The sequence below is a fragment of the Tiliqua scincoides genome, chromosome 6, assembly GCF_035046505.1.
Source record: "Tiliqua scincoides isolate rTilSci1 chromosome 6, rTilSci1.hap2, whole genome shotgun sequence".
Lineage (NCBI taxonomy): Eukaryota > Metazoa > Chordata > Lepidosauria > Squamata > Scincidae > Tiliqua > Tiliqua scincoides.
In genome coordinates, this window is record NC_089826.1 from 33,150,219 (window position 1) to 33,170,080 (window position 19,862).

The 19,862-nt window shown below is 43.7% G+C and overlaps 1 pseudogene; it reads left to right on the plus strand.

Moving 5' to 3' along the window:
* Positions 1–253: 253 nt before the first annotated feature.
* LOC136656046 (palmitoyltransferase ZDHHC12-like) lies at positions 254–6,894 on the plus strand (annotated as a pseudogene).
* The last annotated feature ends 12,968 nt before the right edge of the window (positions 6,895–19,862 follow it).

The following is a 19,862-nucleotide window of genomic DNA, read 5'->3' on the forward strand; positions in this document are numbered from 1 at the left end:
TTTATTATAGGAAGTTACAACCTCTTAAAATCATTCTACAATGTGTTTATCAGGGTAATGCACTGGTTCCCAAATTTACCCGGGTCACAGCATCCCCGCAGCCTCTTCTGACTGGTTCAGCCAGGCGCTACTGAGCCAGGAAATTCTTTGGGGACCATTAAGAAGTCCAAGATAATTGCACCCAAATCTCACAACATCTTGTGTGATCCAAGATGGTGGCACCCAAATCCTGCATGATCTTGCATAATCTAAGATGGCGATGCCCAAATCTCACAAGATCTTGTGTGATCCAAGATGGCGGTACCTGGAAAGCCAGTAGGAGTGACCACCGGGGACATCCTGTGGCGCCCTTGTGAGTAAGCCACAGCGCCTTAAGGCACCACAGGGCACAGATTGGGAACCCCTGGGGTAATGTTTTATGAAAGTGGCTGTGTTATTGCAGAACTTTACCCCATGCTTTTAAAAAAGTTTTATTTCATTTTACTTTCAGAACATGGATGTTTAGCCCTCTTGGTAAATCAAAGACAGCCATCCTTTTCTTTTACAGTTGCACATTTTTATGGGGCTACCCAACCTATCTGCTTTGGGTAAGTATGGTATGTAGCAATTCACAGTATAGTCAAAATGTGTTTCTTCTGTGTGACTATTCCTCAGAGTACTAATGCCAGCATGGAGGGGAGGAAGAAACCTGCCTCCTATAAAAGACGTAAGATGATGTGGCCATTAGCCCTACATGTACCAATGCTATCTGTTTAATGGATTACATTATCCTTACAACAGAGGGAGTAAAATAAATCAGCACCATAATGATTTTTAAATCATTCTTTCAGTTGTATCAGAATGACCACACTCCACAAAGTATTGCTCCAGCATATTTGCACTGAGGAATTTGTAATGAAATTGCACAAAGATTGATGGCGCATTCCTAAGTGTCTGTCTCATTGAACAAAGGATTTCAGTACAGCCATTAACCTTCTGCTTCCAAAAGAGGGATACTTTAGCAGATAAAAGCTAGGAGTTCTATCTAGTGGTGGTGAAATGTAGAGATGGAAGTGGAATCACTACTGCTGATATAACCCACGGTTACCAATATCCATGGAAAAAGAAGGTCAGAATTGATTTCTCATCAGGCCTTCAGCTACTCCAACTGGTATCTGACCTCAGTATATGAAGGCTGATTTATGTTGTGATTATACATGCCAATTGTTAAAGTATTACTGAGACATAAGTTCCATTAATTTCAGTGAAACTACATCCAAAGAACTCCACTTAAGAAGTTGTGAGTGTTCCAAGTATTATAATACTGTACAGCTCAATTATTGTTTGCTTCACATTCATGCTGAATAATAATGTACACAATGGTTATTTCAAGCCAATGCATAGTTGACAGTTACTGGTACTTGGCCAGGATCCCAGATTCTAGGCAAATCCCCCTAGGTTTAAAGATTTTAAAGAAAAGGAATATGCAAAAAAGAACACTTGAAAGGGAATGTGCCGTTTTATCTCTCCATAAAATGGAATTTTTTCATAGTAAATGGTGCTTATTATCTGGTGTGATATCAGACTGTGGCTTTTCATTGAGATAATGTTCATAGTTAAATAAATAGCAATACTCACACCACATAAAGTTCTTGGCTTCTCACTGATCTGAGAAAGTGGAGTATTATGCATTTTCTGTCCTTTAATTGATACAATACTAATATTACTTATGCCCCTAATAATTAGTACTACTAATATTACTTATGCCCCTAATGCCTACTTATGCTTATACCCCCTTCAGCACCGGTGGAGCATGCACTCTGCTGGCATGCTTTATGTGCTTTATGGCACATCACAAAAGTGCCATAAAGCACTTTTGAATGGCATTGCAGTATGGCACACACACCAGCAGAGACAGTAGCACCCACTGGAGCAGGTACGGTTTGTGCTGAGTACCACAGGAGTAGAATGGTGAAGGGGGTGGGCAGGGGGGATGGAATGGCATGGGGGAGGGTGGTGATGGGATGGGGTAGGCAGAGCAGGCCTGGAAGGGGATTGGCAGCCCTGGCATATGTCATCTCCAATCCCCCTTCCTAGGCTCGATTGGCCAAAATAAATCAGCGTGGACTTGTGCCAGTGATATTGGTGGCTGAGGTCTGAGTTGATCCATAACAGTTGTTGGGGCTTACCCCAAGGAGACTTTCTGTCTGCTAAATTCTCCTGTGCTGGTGCCGCTGCATCAGTGCGGGGGAATTTAGGTATGACTGGAGTGCCCATATATACAGCCTGTTGTCTGTGTTATGGAGAAGGGCTGGCTGGGATTCTTGCCTTTACTGTGCAATCCATTACTCAGTTTAAATCAAAAGCACTTTGATTATTGACTTCATTGCTTCAGGACTGTATACTTAATCTGCTGTTGAAAGTGTTATTGATCAAATGGTGGCATTTTATCCATACTGAACTAACTAGAAACAGAGTCCAGATCATGGTATCAGGAATGTCCTTTGAAATATTACTTTAAAATTAATGTACTAATATTTTTATATAAAATAAATGCACCCTACCACCCTTTTCTCATTTTATCAGTTCTAAGGTTTCTCCTGTCCAATCTAATGCAGATGGGTACACCTTTAGGCCAGGACCAACAATGTTACTGTACTTCAATATTTTGTTCAGTGACTGAGATTCTGTTTTAGATTGGAGGGCCTGTGTGTCAGATTACTCATTTCTCAGCATCAGTAACAGTTCTCAGCATCAAGGACATAGACATTAATCTATTTTTCATTGCACAGATTATGCCCTTATCTTTTAACACCCTGTGGAATGTTCATGCTACCTTCCTGCTTGGCAATGCACTGATGTGGTTTCTCTTCTTAAAAGCTTCTATGATGAATCCTGGTTCACTTCCTCAAGACACTGATGAATATTACCAGGCCATCAGACAGGTATTTCCCCCCCATATCCTTTGCCCTCATTTTCACATGTGTCTCTAGGACATGTGCAGCTCCTCCTTCTTCACTGTCAATGGTAACAGGGAAGGAATAGCACCCTCCCCATAACAGCAGCAGTAAGTGGCAGAGAAGGAAGCCACACAGGAGGAGGAGACGCTGAACCAGGGAGGAGCCATGGGCGACTCCATATGTGCACAAAAAAGCATCAGATTCTCAAGTTCCCCAGAGCCTGATGCAATCTGGAACTAGCCCTGAGCTCCCAACTGGGTCATAGCAATCAACGGTTAGATTATGCTGTTGAACTTAGATTTTGCCCTGAATGTTTTGTTGTGTTTTTTTAAAAGGTGGTTCATTTTAATTACTAGGAGGAGGGCAAAGTTCTGTTGAACAGACTCTGTCATACATGCCATCTTGTGAAGCCTCTGCGAGCAAAACACTGCCATGCCATCAACCGCTGTGTGGCTGGGTTTGACCATTATTGTCCATTTATCTACAACAGTGTGGGATACAGGAACAGGTACTACATTTTTAAAAAAGACTTTTTCTTGTAGCATGTAAGGATATTTGCTTGTTCTTTATAAACTCATTAGTAACCTGTATTTTTTTCATGTATTTTCATTGGTGTAGCTGTTGACAACCTAAGTAAAAACATCACTCCAAACCAAATGGCCCAGCTGTATCTGTTATAAAGTACAAACCACCAAATCCAAAATTGTGGTGTACAGATGCATGTCAGCTACAAAGCAAGATTTCATTTGTGTCTTGAGTGTAAATGTCAATGTCATCAATGCTCAACAGTAGCATAGCTCGAGGGGACAAAACAGTAAGTACTACTGGCATCACAATGCATTGCGTGAATGGCCCCTTCCACTCGCCATCAGAGCCATTCCGGGCAGCAACAGCACTGCGCTGGAGACACCATTTGTTTTGGCAAGTGCCTGCGCATTGCTGTAGTAGCCCGGAATAGCTCTGACAGCAAATGGGAGGGGCTACTTACCCGGTATGTTGCGGAACCAGCAGTATTTACCATTTTGTCCCCCCTCTCGCTACACTACTGATGCTCAATGTTCTATTCATGTCCACATTACAAATTTAAAATGGAGCAACTGCAACGGCATCTCTCCTCCCCCAACCCCCAACAAAACAATGAGGGAACTATACTTCTGTGACACAGAACATAATTATTCTTGTTGTTTTTTATTGAGTTGAGTTGCATACCACAATGTGCACTGCTAGCACCATACCGGAAGTACAAGAGTTCCATAAGGAAGCTATGATAAGAAAGTTAAGCTAGTGTCAAACTATATCAAGAGCCAATTGAGTGCCCATGTTCACAATCTACCTACTTGGCCATGGAAACAGACCTTCGCTTTTTGATATACAAGCATCATGGGTCATGCAAATGACATTTTCTCATAGATGAGAAACTCCCTGCTTGCATCACCACTGCTGCTGTTTCTCATGGGCACATAAGCAGTCTAGTAGTACTTTTCCTGCTAAAATTTTCTTCTCCACATGGTTCCATCCCATAATGAATTATAATTTTTGCATAAGAAAAGTAATTTGTGTGTTACACCCAGAAATTGACTTAAATCACCACTTCACCTGAAACCTGCAGTAAGTCTTTGCGGGGGCGGGGGAAGGCAGCAGGGGCAGGGGGAAGGCAGTGACGTGATCTCCAGGATCGCGTCGCTCAGGGGGTTGCAGGGACTGGGATGCACTCACCAGTCCCTGCAGCAGCCATCCCTGTGTGCGGGGAACCCTGCGCGAGCGCCTGCAGGGCGCCCCAGGTCAGGGAAAGGGAGAGTGGAGCGATCTGCTCTGCCTCTGCAAAAGCGGAAGTGGAGAGCGATCGCGCCACTCTCCCTTTCCCTGACCTGGGGTGCCCTGCAGGCGCTCACGCAGGGCTCCCTGCACCCCCAGGAGGCTGCAGGAGGCTTGGTCAAGTGCACCCAAGCCCCTGAAGCCCCCCTGTCTCTTGGCCGCCCCGCCCCTTAAGGAGGAAGAGGCCAGTTCCCACAGGCTGGGGCGTCGTGACATCCCAGTTTGAATACCACTGGGATAGGTGGATCAGGTCCCAGGAGAAAGTAAGATTGACGGGAGCCACACATGCCATATCCTATCCCCTTCCCTGGACCTGAAATTCTGACTTTAACTCTGACTTGTATCAGTAAACTAGCAGGCACAGGTCCGAGTAGACCCATTGTGCAGGCTGAGGCTTTTCCCGGGGCAAGGGGACAAATTTCCCCTTACCTCAAGGAGATCTCCAGCCTGCTCAGTTCCAGCATATGATGCAGCATGGCCCAGCTGCATCAGCACTGGTTAGGATTGGGCTGTCAGTATGCTGTGCAGTAGAAACATTGCTTTGTTTTTGTTTTAGGCCATATTTTGTAGGATTCCTCACTACTGTGTGCCTGAACTCTTTAGCTGGAATACATCTGTGCTGGGACTGGTTTCACCTCATGGGGCGCAGCATTTTCATCGGGATCGGCTTTCTCTTTCTCTGTGTCATTGCAATGATTTCGGCAATAATGGCTTCGATGTGTGTATGTATCAGGGGCGGGTTTAACAAATTGTTCTAACAGGGGTATTCAGACTGCATACATGCATATAATTTCAAAAATGCATGCTTAAAAAAATCCAGTTTCGTAATTTCAAAGAAGTTTAAGCAGAAAATGCTTTTGAATTTTTCAGATCTCCACTGAAAATGCATAAGGCTGCAATCCTATCCACACTTACCTGGGAGTAAGCCCCAGTGACAATGGGACTTACTTCCAAGTAGACATGCATAGGATTGGGCTCTAGGAGTGTCAAGGAAACTGATCTACCAGTTTGGATTAATGCACGTTGATTGTATCTATAATTGTATGCTTCTTTAGTTTTTCTAAATACTGTCTGAGACAAGAATGATAAATGTTAGAATTGCACATAAACCTGTACAGCTTCCTCATATAAATGGCCATAGTCCCTCATCAATAAGTTTAACACAAGATGCTGCTAACAGAAAGATTACAGTAGGACCAGGAACTGAACTTGCACAGAACTGTTAATGCCCTCTAGTGTATCTTTACTGAAAATCAGCCAGTTAAAAATATTATACTTACTCAAAGGAATTTTTGAGTACCCTAGTTTTATCTGGCTGATTCCAATTGACATTTTAAATCCCACAGTATGTACTGATACAAATTGTATAACAAATAAAAACATAGTGCACTTGTTGGTAAATACAGCTCAGTTGCATAGGATATGACAAGTTGTAATAGAAATTTGGAAAACGTACAGAAAATAAATATTTAACTGTTCTAAGAATCAGAGATACAAAAGACCGTGTCAAGTTGGAACTTAACACATTTTTAAGGATTATTTAATGTTAGCCCATCAAGTTTTGAGATGCCATAATGTAAATTGTATATTTGACAACAGAACATATCAGATGTAGGTTTGGATTACTGTAGAAAGTGCTGAGTTTTCTATTGTCTGATTACAAGACAGATTTCATAGGATGAATCTTTCATTAGAAGATTTATTAGCTAAAATGACAGGCAATGAAATATTTAGCAGGGGATTTTTCTTAACCATTCTGAGAAAGGATGATGTTTGTAAAGAGTTAAATTTTACTCACAAATAATTTCACAAAGGAACTGCGTGGTTAGCTTGTGGATGGATAATTTTTTGTTGTAATCATGTGCCTTTAGAATAGTAAGCAGGGCAGACAGGTTGCATGTAAAGCTGAAAAACACCTAAATACTTCATTTCATTTTCCAAGGTTTATATGGCAGCAGTCAACTTAACTACCACAGAGTATCTCAAGCCAACAAAATACACTTACCTTCTGAACCATCAAGGAAAGTTCTTCAATCCATTTGACAGAGGAATTATACAGAATGTTATGGAATTCTTCCACCTTATCCAGCCTCTTTCTGAGAATGAACTGAAAAGAGCAGTCCTGATTGTAAACTTGTAAATATGGAAATTTATATGTTGGCCACATCAAGAATAGTATTAGCAAAATATAAAGAAGGCCAGCTAAGAAAATATAATATGTAAAATTGAGGAACACCTAAATTTAATAAAGTTTTCAGCATAACAGAAATTTGACATCAAATATAAAGTTAGTGGTTATATATGTCAATTGTTTCTACAACTTTGTAGATTTTGGTTGCCTGAATATAGTGCAAGCCTTTTTTTTTTCTTTTTTTGTTCCCCTTGGTTGGAAAACTAATTTTTCCTAATTTTTATTCGTGTATTTGAGTGATGAAATAATTTCAGTTTCATCTTATGTTTTTATTTTATTGTTATTAATAATTATTTTATTATTTCTGTAGGTGCTTCTGACACAAAGTAATAATTATACATTTTAAAAGCCAATGAAAAGCTCCTATACTGCACCAGAACATCCTCACTTGCTTAAACCTTATCAGTTAAGCTACTGGTATCCATGCAGGCTACTTTTGAAGATAACCTGTCCCCAACGATACTTTCATCTAAAAATACTGATGATGATGATGATGATGAAAACATTCTTTAATATTCCTTATTACTAATAAAAACATTTTCATGTGCCCAGAATGAGACTTTGTATATGTATATGTACAGATCATTGATATGTACAGATCACTGATGGTGGAAACTACTGTCCTACTTCCCCCAAATATTAAGTGCAATGTAGGTGTATCAATGTGGAAAGTGTAATTACTAAAAGTTTGGAAACTGGGCTGAATTTACCATATAAATTGAATATATGCAGTTAAGGAATAAGAGACAGCAACTGAAATTTGTTAGTAAAAATAAATTCTCCCTAATTAATGTTATGTAATATATAAAATGGATATTAATGTATATAAATGTTTTGATTTGATTAGTTTTATTTGAAGGCATTGTGCCAGATTTGTACTATCACAATGTTGATGTACATCACTTTTGTTGATGTATACTCTCATTCATTTCTAAAAAAAGGACAAAGATAGGTTTGATTTATTAAAAACTGAATATCCATTATTAATTTCTGTAACAGTTAATTATATGCAAATCTATAAATGTGTTTCAAAATGCAATGACTTATTGGGTTAAAAAATTAAATACAGATGTGGCCTGTGGAGTAGAGCTTCTCTCACCTCTGGAAGAGGCATGGGGGCTGCACAGAGGGGCCCTGGGACCCAATCTGTGCTTAACTGAAACCATGGAGCCACCCTACATATGTATATTCCAGTTTATTTCCCTTTTCAAAGATAACAATAGATACAGTGGGGTTGTCATAATATTAATGGAATATTAATGGCCCAATCCTAATGATTGGGGGGCTGGGGATAAGAATAGGCCGTCAGTTTGGCTGTACTTGTCGTAAGAGGCGACTAAACAGCCACCGGGTAGATGGGACTCGTCAGCCTGGGAAGGCAGCTCATCTGAGAGAAGGAAAACTCTGATCCCAAACCTCCACTGCTTTGTGGCTACATCCAGTTATGGAAAAGGCTTCAAGAGTCAACCTCAAGGCAAAATCCGGAGCCGGAGTCCCTGAGGCAGTTCATGGCTGAACACAGTCACGTTCTGGCAACTCCTGCAACGCCACTGGAACCAACTGTATTGGCCTCTGCCTTTCCATTGGACCATTTCAGCGACGTGGAGAGGGGGGATTTGCTGCATGGGTAACAGTCTATCCTCCATACCTACTTTACCCAGGCTTCGCACTCTGGAGAGGACACTCTGTTCCAGAACCACTATTCAGAGCGCGATACCATAGTCTTCTGAGACTGAAGGATGCAAACAAGAGAGAGTCCTAATGAGGACATTCACCAGTAGAATGGGCATTCCGCTGGCGCAAAGCACCATAACTTGGCAACAAAGCAAGGTACCAGTGGAGCAACAGGCGCCCACCGGAGTAAACAAATCCAACATAGGGGTGAGGAAAAGGTGGGGAGGGGTTGGACAAGATGAGGAAGGATGGAATGGGACAGCAGTGGAGACAAGGTGGTACGGATTGGGCCAAGGAGAGATGGAATTGGCAGCGCCAGTACCCGCTATATCCAAACCCCCTTCCTGGGCCTAATTCACCTACACATATCAATGTGGACTTCTGCCAACTGGCAAGTTGACCCGTTGGCTGTTGGGGCTTACCCATCTGTTGGCATCCTTCAGTCTCAGAAGACTATGGTATCGCACTCTGAATGGTGGTTCTGGAACAGAGTGTCCTCTCCAGTGTGCGAAGCCTGGGTAAAGTAGATATGGAGGATAGACTGTTTCGCATGCAGCAAATCTCCCCTCTCCACATCGCTGAAATGGTCCAATGGAAACGCAGAGGCCAATACAGTTGGTTCCAGTATTGTCGCAGGAGTTGCCAGAACGTGACTGTGTTCAGCCATGAACTGCCTCAGGGACTCCGGCTCCGGATTTTGCCTTGAGGTTGACTCCTGAAGCCTTTTCCATAACTGGATGTAGCCACAAGGCAGTGGAGGTTTGGGATCAGAGTTTTCCTTCTCTCAGATGAGCTGGCTTCCCAGGCTAACGAGTCCCATCTACCCGGTGGCTGTTTAGTCGCCTCTTATGACAAGTACAGCCAAACTGAGGCAAGGTAAGGGGCAAGGTAAAATATGTAAATGTCCACTTACACCTGAGGAGATCTCCAGCAGCAGGATGCTTTATTACCCATGCCAGCACCTCTGCATTGCCACACAGGGTTTTAGATGGGATTGGACTTTAAGTTATTTTTAAATGCTCCACACAAACTGAACAGCCTGATTAAAAACCTAATCAGTAAACCAGAGTTGAGGTCTTTTTGTTCAACACTAGGTGGTGCTGATTTGCTTTTAAATACATAGATATACGTGTGTGTGTGTGTGTGTGTGTGTGTGTGTGTGTGTGTGTGTGTGTGTGTGTGTGTGTGTGTGTGTGTGTGTGTGTGAGAGAGAGAGAGAGAGAGAGAGAGAGAGAGAGAGAGAGAGAGAGAGAGAGAATTACTCTAAGAACTTTTAAAAATAATTATATTCAAACATAATTGTGGATATATTTCAGGACCTTATTCTCCTCCTGAGAGTTTATGATATGGCAATCAACTTGCAATAAAATTGTGTGACTGTTATTGCCAAGCCAGGGGTGTCCAAACAGTTTGGCAGGGGGGCCACATCATCTCTCTGACACTGTGTTGGGGGTCGGGGAAAAATTAATTAATTTAAATTTAAAATTTGAATAAATTTACATAAATGAATTTATTAGAGATGGAACTTATATGAATGAATGAACGTCTTGCAATAGCTCATGGCCTATAAAAGGCCTTGCACAAAGCAAGACCAGCCTTTTCTTTGCTGCCACTGCTGCATCACAGACATGAACAGCAAGTAGTGGAGGGAGCCCTCATCCCACATCTCAGGTGAGAGGTCAAACAGTCATCCCCATGCTGAGAGCAGTTGCATTGGGGCAGCATGGACTCCAGTAAGTCTCCGGAGGGCCAGAGGCTCATTGGAGACTAGGAGCTCCCCGAGGGCCGGATTGGACGCCCCCGAGAGCCGCAAGTGGTCCCAGGGCTGGGGTTTGGGTACCCCTGTGCCAAGCCAATAAAAGCCATACAACACTGTCCTATCATGTTTACTTGGAAGCAAATGAGATTGCGTTCAGTACTCTCAAGTGAACTGCACTTTTACTATTTTGCAGTAAACTGCAGTAGACTGCAGTTTTACTATTTTGTTCCTACTAAAAAAGAAACATAGCAACAGACAGTATACCTTTTATTAGGATCAACTATTGGTAAAACAACTGATGGTAATCATTTTTAGTACTAGTTTAGGTAAATTCTCCTTGCTTGCCCTGGATATTCTACTGCAGCATTGATCTTGGGAGATTTCAGCACTGAAATAAATTTACATAGACTGAGTAAATCCTCCCCACCGAGCATGTCACTTATGCAATCAAATAACTTTTTAAAAAACTTATTTAAAAGCAAAATTACATTAAAACAAACTGTGTTAATAACAAAGGGCGCAATCCAAACCCGTGCTGGGGCAGGCAAGCCAGGAAGCTTGCGCTGCATCCAACGTGGGTTTTTGGGTAGCAGTGGCTTAGCCAGAGGCAAGGGGAAACTCTCCTTCTTACCCCTGGGCAAGGGCTGCTGGCCCCAATGGGTCTCCTCAGACCTGCACCACCACTGGAGGTATCGTAAGTCCGAGGAGAGCAGAGTGGCTTGAAGTCGCTCCATTCTCTGCGGGGACGGGGGTTGGGATCCGGCATAACTGCTGGGTCCCAGCCCCGCCTCCGGCTCCCCGCGCACCCGCCCCTGGGGCCACCCATTGCCCACCCTCCTGCCACCCAGAAATGCCTCCTTCCCTCCTCCTCCCCGCCCCCCCACACCTACCTTTGCCGCTTGTGCTGGCGCGAGTGCACTGACACAAGCAGCTGCGGGGAAGTCATGGCGGAGACTTATGCCAGCCTCTGCACTTCTTGGTGCACTGGCCTGGCTTCCCTGCGAGGAGGTGCAAACATGCTTTACGGCACATTTGCGACCCTCTTATGCCGGGTCGCATAAGGGACTTGGGCCTTGGGGACTTGGCCAGCATAAGGCGCCCTTCGGATTGCGCCCAAAGTCAGATAAGCCTACAGAGCTGTGGGGAGATGCACCTAAATCCAGTGGCACAGCTAGGTCATTTGACACCTGAGACCCATAAATTTTTGTCATCCCTCATATGACAAAATTAATTTGTTACCTGGTAAGGCGCTGCTAGGATGGGGAGTAAAATTGGACGCCAGTCAGAATGGGAGCTCAGATCTATCTGGCAGGCAGATCTGGGTTCCAAGTCTGAACAGGAGCCCAGGTCTACCTGCCTAGAAGAGTGTTCCAGAGAGTGATTGGAATGGGAGCCCATGTCTACCCAACAGGTAGATCTGGACTCCAAGTCTGGACAGGAACCCAGATCTACCCACCCAGCAAACCTTGGCCACATAGACAAAGTTCAAGTTCAACCCCGCTTGGTTGACCTGGGCTCTAGAGTTAAGATAGTGCTCATGCCCCCCAAATACAAATACTGGATCCACCCTTGGTGCCCCCCCCCCGTGTCATCTTGCTAAAACCTTATTTATTCCATGCTGTGTCATAATAACATCTCATTGGCACTTTGAACGGTCTCATTGGTTCGTTTTGAGTTAAGGAAATTGTACTTTTTGTTACATAAGTCAGTTGCATTTTTGTTTTCTGGTTTTTTGGCCATAACTTTTGATAGAAAGGAGATATTTCCCTCCAGTTTGTTTCATTGCATTCCGCTGTAAATTACACATCAAACTATATATAACATGATGGTATTACAGTATTCCTAACAAATGCGCTTTTGGTAACTCATGGTGTCACCTTCCTGAGAGTGGCACCCCAGGTGGACCACCCTGCCCCCACTAGCTATGCCATTTCCCAGATCCAAACTTGGAGAATTTCTGGTGTACCTTCTGGTATCTAGTGGTTGCCGGGATGTTTGGCAAGAATGGTGGTTTGTGTTCTGATCCAGCAACACACTTCTTCTATTCTTAAGCATAATCAGGATCAGTTAACACAGCTGAGTTTTTATTTTTCTTCAAGACTATTGTCATAATTATATATAGATTTAATTGAATAATGGATGAATATTCATTTTGTTAATTGACTGATAGTGCAAGCCTTGGCATGTCTACTCAGAAGTAAGTCCCAGTGAGTTCAATGGTGCCTATTCCAGAGCAAGCAGGCATAGGATTATAGCCTAAGATTTATTTAATCTGGTGACAGCTCTACTAAAAATCACTCCATACACTGCAAAATTTCTACCCAAAAGACGTGTATATGGCAGGGGTGGTCAAACTTCCTTATTGTAAGAGCCCCATACAATAAACTTTAGATGTTTGAGAGCCACAATATTTAAGAAGCATTGACATTCTTAAATATTTTTACTCACCATGAACACTAGAAGTACGTTTTAATCCAGTGACTCTCGGTTTATACCAGGTAAATAATTATAAAGCTTGAAAATGTCTTATTTACCTTTTATATTAACTGTGATGCTAAAAGTAGTTCAGCTCATAATGAGTAAATATATTTAAGAATGTAAATGCTTCTTAAATATTGCGGCTCTCAACATTATTTCTGAGAGCTACACATTATATCTCAAAGAACCACATACATGTGTCACGTGAACCACAGTTTGACCAGCTTGGTATATGTAGAGTATCATATGACACGCAAAACTTGATAACGAGTATGCTACTTTCAAACCCATTGACGCCTAGCTACATCTGGCACTCTCCCCACCTCCTCCAAATAGAATGCTTTTATGCATTCTATTATATTCTATATAAACCTAATAAAAGAGCTCTTTGTAGCTAATCATAGCGTGAGATTACCCTATGCCTGCATGTTTAAGACTCAACAAAAATACTCCTTGTCAATGGCAAATATTAAAGGATTTGCAGGAAATGGATGAGAGTCAATTTTCACTTGTTTGAAGTTTCTACTTCTGAGTAGAGATGCCTAGGATTTAGCTGATTTCTTTTTCTCATCCATTTATAGATCTTGCGGACATGCCTTCATTTTTCCCTCCCATTTCCCCCCTATTTTTCCCCCCAGTAAAACTCCCCCACAGTTAGCAGCCCAGAATAACAGGCCCTTTTCCTCTTCCTCTGTAGTAGTAATAGTACTACTTACATGTAGTACACTTGCAGGCCAATCCTATGAGGTCTGTATGCTGCAGGAACTAGCATTCTGGCAGTGTAAGGTCCTTTACAGCTATCAAAGATGTGACACTCCATTTTGTGCAGTTGGGCTGCTGCCACAAGCTGTGAATAGCTACTGCGGTATGCCAGCAGTCCATCCACATCCCTCAATGTGGTCAGTGCAGGGGGTAGGACGAAAGTAGGGGGGTGGGCAGAATGGGGCAGGAAGGGGACTTGGTCAGAGAGGGAAAGGAGCGGGAAGGGGATCTGGGTGGAGAGGAGGGCAGATCAAAGCTGGGAAGGGGGTGGTATTTTCACCATCAATATCTCCTACCCCTTCCTGGTCTCGATTCATCTTCCCAGGTCCATTTGGAATTGCACAAGGTAAATCGCTGCTGCAGGTTCAAGTAGACCCATGCATATGACAGAGACTTACCCCCAGCCAAATGAGCAAATGTTCGCTGACCCAGAGGAGACCTCTGGGACTGCCCTCTTGCAGGAAGCAGGAGGTATTTGATAGGATTGAGCTGTTGGAGGCTGCTTTGGAGGTGTGTGTGAGGGGTTCGTGTTCAATTGCCACACTCTTCCTCAGCAAAACGAAAGAACAGATTACATGCTGACTCTGATGTGAAGCAAACGGGAATACAAGGTGTAACTTTTAATGTGTCAATACTTGTGAGTTCGGCAGACCTTTGACTGTGAGGATGCATTTCTCTGCTTGTTTCTATGCATTGCCCTGCCAACCAGATTGCCAGTTGTCATCCATAGACACTGCTTTTAGGTACTAAGTCCCTTTTTCCTTAACTGCTCCCTTTCTGTTTTTGCCTTTTACAGCCCAATCCTATTGTCCCCCACCCCACTGGTGCAGCTCAGCCAAAAAGGCATATGCTGTTTCCAGCAGGGTGGGTGTACTGAGAGCCTTCAGAGGGGAAGGGAGATATAAATCCCCTTACCTCTCCATAAGCCTCCTGCTCCACAATGGGTCTCCTCGGACTTACACCAGTGAGCCTTCCGTTCCATAATGGATTTCCTCAAATCAATGCCAGCAATTTCGCTGTCACAAGTCCAAGGAAGTTGCTGCTGCTCTCTTCCCTGTTCCACCCCCCCCCCACCACCACCACCACCTTCCCCTGGTGGCTTACCTGCTCCAGTGGCCAGCAATCTGGTGATGAGTTTGGAAGGCTCTACTACAGCATGCTACCCTATGCGCTGGTGGAATGCACTTTAAGCTGCTTCACAATAACTAGCGCTAGCAGAACATGCATTCCATGAGAAGGGCAGCCCGAACAGATTGGAGTTTTAAAACACATTTGTAACAAAAAAAAATCTGGTGCCAATAAAACAAGTATGTGTTTCATTCATCTTTTATAACACTCCATGAGTTACATTTTTTTTTTACAAGGGCTGTCTTGCATACTTCTTCAAAGTTCTGAAGTAAAAATCCACCACACATTCCCATCCCAAAAGTGAAATTTAAGCAATTGTGGGTTCTGAGCATGTATGGAGCACAGCAAGTGACTGGCAGATACAGGGAAGGCAGTTGTGAGTGACAGAGCTTATGATGATTGTAAATAATAGAGCAGGAATCCCCTTTGAATTTGCAAACAGGTCTGAGCTAATTTGTTTAAGATCCCAGCCAAGAATGCAGAATAACAGTTTACTGCTTCTGCAACCCTCAGGGAATCATATACAAAAGCAGCACAGACTCCTGCTGCCACACTGGCTGCTAAACCACACTTTGACAGCTGTAAGAGGACAACAAAGCAGTAGACAATATTTCTCTAAGCTCATTAGCTAGTGCAGCTGTACATGTACAGGTTTGGGCTTGTTTTACTCAGGACCATACAGAGGTACATGTGCAAAGCAGGACACCATAAGGATTTATAGTAAAGTACTTCCATCTTGTTTCAAGGCACTTAGGTTTGCAGGCTCTTGATAACTGGACTAGCAGATTTAAAAAATCTAAAAAAAAAATATCAAGATATAAAACTGTAGGACCAGCAAAAAGCAATAGGTATGAATTTTTTTAAAAGGAAAAGAAAAAAAGCCAGAGTATCCCAGTTTGTTCATGTAGTATTCCTTTCTGCATGATGGGAGAAGGGGCATGCAAACAAGCAAGCACAATTCTACATCCAAAGCTGCCCTGAAAGTCACTGTTCATTTTAGCTTGTGCACACAGGAACTGATATCCAAGGACAAAATGCACGTGTTGAGCAATTTGCTGAGAAGAGCACACACATATATATAAACTACCCACAGAAGCAAGGGTCTATCCCTAGGCCAGTCACCATTTTGCTAAGAAAACCCTGAATGCACACACACCAATCCCAACTGACACAAGTCACAAGCTTTATATTCAGATATCCATGCCTGGCATGCCTGGGTACAAAATGTAAAGGAAGAAGCAACCCCAAGTATCTGCTTCATGCTCATTCTCCTATATGACCAAGGAGGCAAAATGTGTGTCTCCCTCCCTCAAGGGAGGGTGGCACTCCAATCATGATTGCCCAGAATTCCCCACATGCTTTGTACATCCTGTATAAAGCCATGTGCTTATTGTGGACATGTCTTTTTTTATTTGGGGACAATTTCATGGTGCCCAAGCAGAAGCTAATCTCTCCCTCTTCATCTGCCTAGAAAGATATTTATTAGGGTCTTTACAAGGAACAAGATATCCCATTTTATTTCACATTTCAGCTCTCTACAAGCTCAAAGCTATGATTGCTTTACAATCGTGGTGCTTTTCTTAGTTTCAGACAAAAAAAAGCAGTTCCTAATCAACGGAACGTTCAGTCTAAGGCAGTGTTTCCCAAACTGTGGGTCACAACCCATCAGTGGGTAACGACCTGATTGTTGGTGGGTTGCGAAACTGACAAGCTGATAGCAGAGAAGGAAAATGTATTGAGCCCTATGGAGTGAAATTGAGCCACACATGTGTATTTATTCACAAGCAGGCAAATGTGCCTCTGTCCACTTCAAAGAGAGGCCAAGAGGAACACAACACCACCAGAATGGTCCGGATTTGATGGATTCAGGCCCCAGAAAATTCTGGAGAAGAAATTTAACTCCTCTCCTTACATCTATATACGGCGACATACCAGCTATACATAATTTTATAGTGATTTTACTAGATCTTTAGACCAGATGTAGTCCCACACTGCTTTCTGATATTTCTTAGTGTCTCCCCCCCCCCCCGTATTTTATTTTTTGAAGCTGAATCTAATGGTATCTCAGGAAGTGTTTGATAATGATGATAATGATGGTAATGATGATGTATTTGCCTCTCTTCGCAGCAGAATCAGAATACCATCCTCATAGGACCATCTACACCTTGTATAATATACATAGTATATATACTATAGTATCCCAGTAACACAGGGCCAGCCCAATCATAACCTTTGCTGGAACAGGCAGGCCAAACACCCTGCACTGTATCCAGCGCAGGTTACGAGGTGGCTTGAGGTCAACTCTGGATAAGGGATATTTTTCCCCTTGCCCCGAGTAATGCCCCAGCCACTCCTATGGGGCTACTTGGATCTGTGCCGACGAAATCACTGGTGCAATTCTGAGCATCCATATAAGGCTGCTTGGGCTAGGAGTGGGGGTTTGGATATGGCCTGTGCTGCTGCAGCCAGTCCCACCCCCTTCCTGGGCCTGGTCTGCCCTCCCCCATCCAGAAATGCCCCCTCCTCTGCCCGGAATGCTCTCCCACTACCCTCGCCCACCACCCAGCCAGCTCTAGAGGAGGCACAAACATGCTTTACAGTACATTCGTGACACTCCTGGCAACACTCCTGTAGGGGGCCTGTGCTGGCCTAATTGAAACCTTGGATTGCGCTCTTCGATATTTCAGCTCCTTTCTGTTGGAGTAACCATCATAGCAAACATAAATTTGGTCTCACACAAACATAGTAAAATAACTGTCACACTTTGTAGTCAGCACTTTCCCCTTCTCTGCCATAGCCCCTTGCAGGGAATGCAAACTCCTTTTGACTTTATGGTATGCTTCAGAGTGAAGGGAAGCTGCAAGTAGCAGTTACTGGAGGAGGTTTCCAAGCTAATTGCTGGGTGATAAAGTCATTGCCAGGCACCAAAGCCTTGCGAGACCAGGCCGGTAGTGTAGTTGGCCCAGGTTTCGCTAATTAGGAGAGAAGCCAGGAGTGGGGACGTTTCAGAGGGGAGAGAGAAAGGCTCTGGCAGAGAGGGAGATGAGGCGAAAATGGAGGACAAGGCAGGGAACAAAGGAAAAAGGGGATAATAGAGGAAAGGAAAAACCAGAGAACGAGTTCAGGCTGGAGGCTGGAATGCAAAGAGGTACAACTGGGAGGAAGGTAGGGAGAAAACTTGAGCACATTGGAAAGGAGACAAAGTGGAAGAGGACTGGGTCATTTATGTTCTGGTCACGAAAAGGAGACAGGATTCCTTGACGTGCTAAATGACTGTGCCTTAGAGCAGCTAGTCATGGAGCCCATCAGAGGACAGGTGACTCTGGATTTAATATTGTGCAGTACTCAGGACCTGGTTAGAGATGTCAATGTTACAGAGCCATTGGGAAACAGTGATCATGCTGCAATCCGTTTCGACGTGCATGTCGGGGGAAGAATACCAGGCAAATCTCTCACAAAAACCCTTGACTTCCAACGGGTGGACTTCCCTCAAATGAGGAGGCTGGTTAGAAGGAGGTTGAAAGGGAAGGTAAAAAGAGTCCAATCTCTCCAGAGTGCATGGAGGCTGCTTAAAACAACAGTAATAGAGGCCCAGCAGAGGTGTATACCGCAAAGAAAGAAGGGTTCCACTAAATCCAGGAGGGTGCCCGCATGGCTAACGAGCCAAGTTAGAGAGGCCGTAAAGGGCAAGGAAGCTTCCTTCCGTAAATGGAAGTCTTGTCCTAATGACGAGAATAAAAAGGAACATAAACTGTGGCAAAGAAATGTAAGAAGGTGATATGGGAGGCCAAGCGAGACTATGAGGAATGCATGGCCAGCAACATTAAGGGGAATAATAAAAGCTTCTTCAAATATGTTAGAAGCAGTAAACCCGCCAGAGAAGGAGTTGGCCCTCTGGATGGTGAGGGAGGGAAAGGGGAGATAAAAGGAGACTTAGAGATGGCAGAGAAATTAAATGAGTTCTTTGCATCTGTCTTCACGGCAGAAGACCTCGGGCAGATACCGCTGCCCAAACGGCCCCTGCTGACCGAGGAATTAAGTCAGATAGAGGTTAAAAGAGAAAATGTTTCAGACCTCATTGATAAATTAAAGATCAATAAGTCACCGGGCCCTGATGGCATCCACCCTAGAGTTATAAAGGAATTGAAGAATGAAGTTGCTGATCTCTTGACTAAGATATGCAACTTGTCCCTCAAAACGGCCACGGTGCTAGAAGATTGGAGGATAGCAAATGTCATGCCTATCTTTAAAAAGGGAAAGGGGCGGCCCGGGTAACTATAGGCCGGTCAGCCTAACATCTATACCGGGTAAGATGGTGGAATGCCTCATCAAAGATAGGATCTCAAAACACACAGACGAACAAGCCTTGCTGAGGGAGAATCAGCATGGCTTCTGTAAGGGTAAGTCTTGCCTCACGAACCTTTTAGAATTCTTTGAAAAGGTCAACAGGCATGTGGATGTGGGAGATCCCATAGACATTATATATCTGGACTTTCAGAAGGCCTTCGACACGGTCCCTCACCAAAGGTTACTGAAAAAACTCCACAGTCAGGGAATTAGAGGACAGGTCCTCTCATGGATTGAGAACTGGTTGAAGGCCAGGAAACAGAGAGTGGGTGTCAATGGGCAATTTTCACAATGGAGAGAAGTGAAAAGCGGTGTGCCCCAAGGATCTGTCCTGGGACCGGTGCTTTTCAACGTCTTCATCAATGACCTGGAGACAGGGTTGAGCAGTGAGGTGGCAAAGTTTGCAGATGACACCAAACTTTTCCGAGTGGTGAAGACCAGAAGTGATTGTGAGGAGCTCCAGAAGGATCTCTCCAGACTGCCAGAATGGCCAGCAAAATGGCAGATGCACTTCAATGTCAGTAAGTGTAAAGTCATGCACATTGGGGCAAAAAATCAAAACTTCACATATAGGCTGATGGGTTCTGAGCTGTCTGTGACAGATCAGGAGAGAGATCTTGGGGTGGTGGTGGACAGGTCGATGAAAGTGTCGACCCAATGTGCAGCGGCAGTGAAGAAGGCCAATTCTATGCTTGGGATCATTAGGAAGGGTATTGAGAACAAAACGGCTAATATTATAATGTTGTTGTACAAATCGATGGTAAGGCCA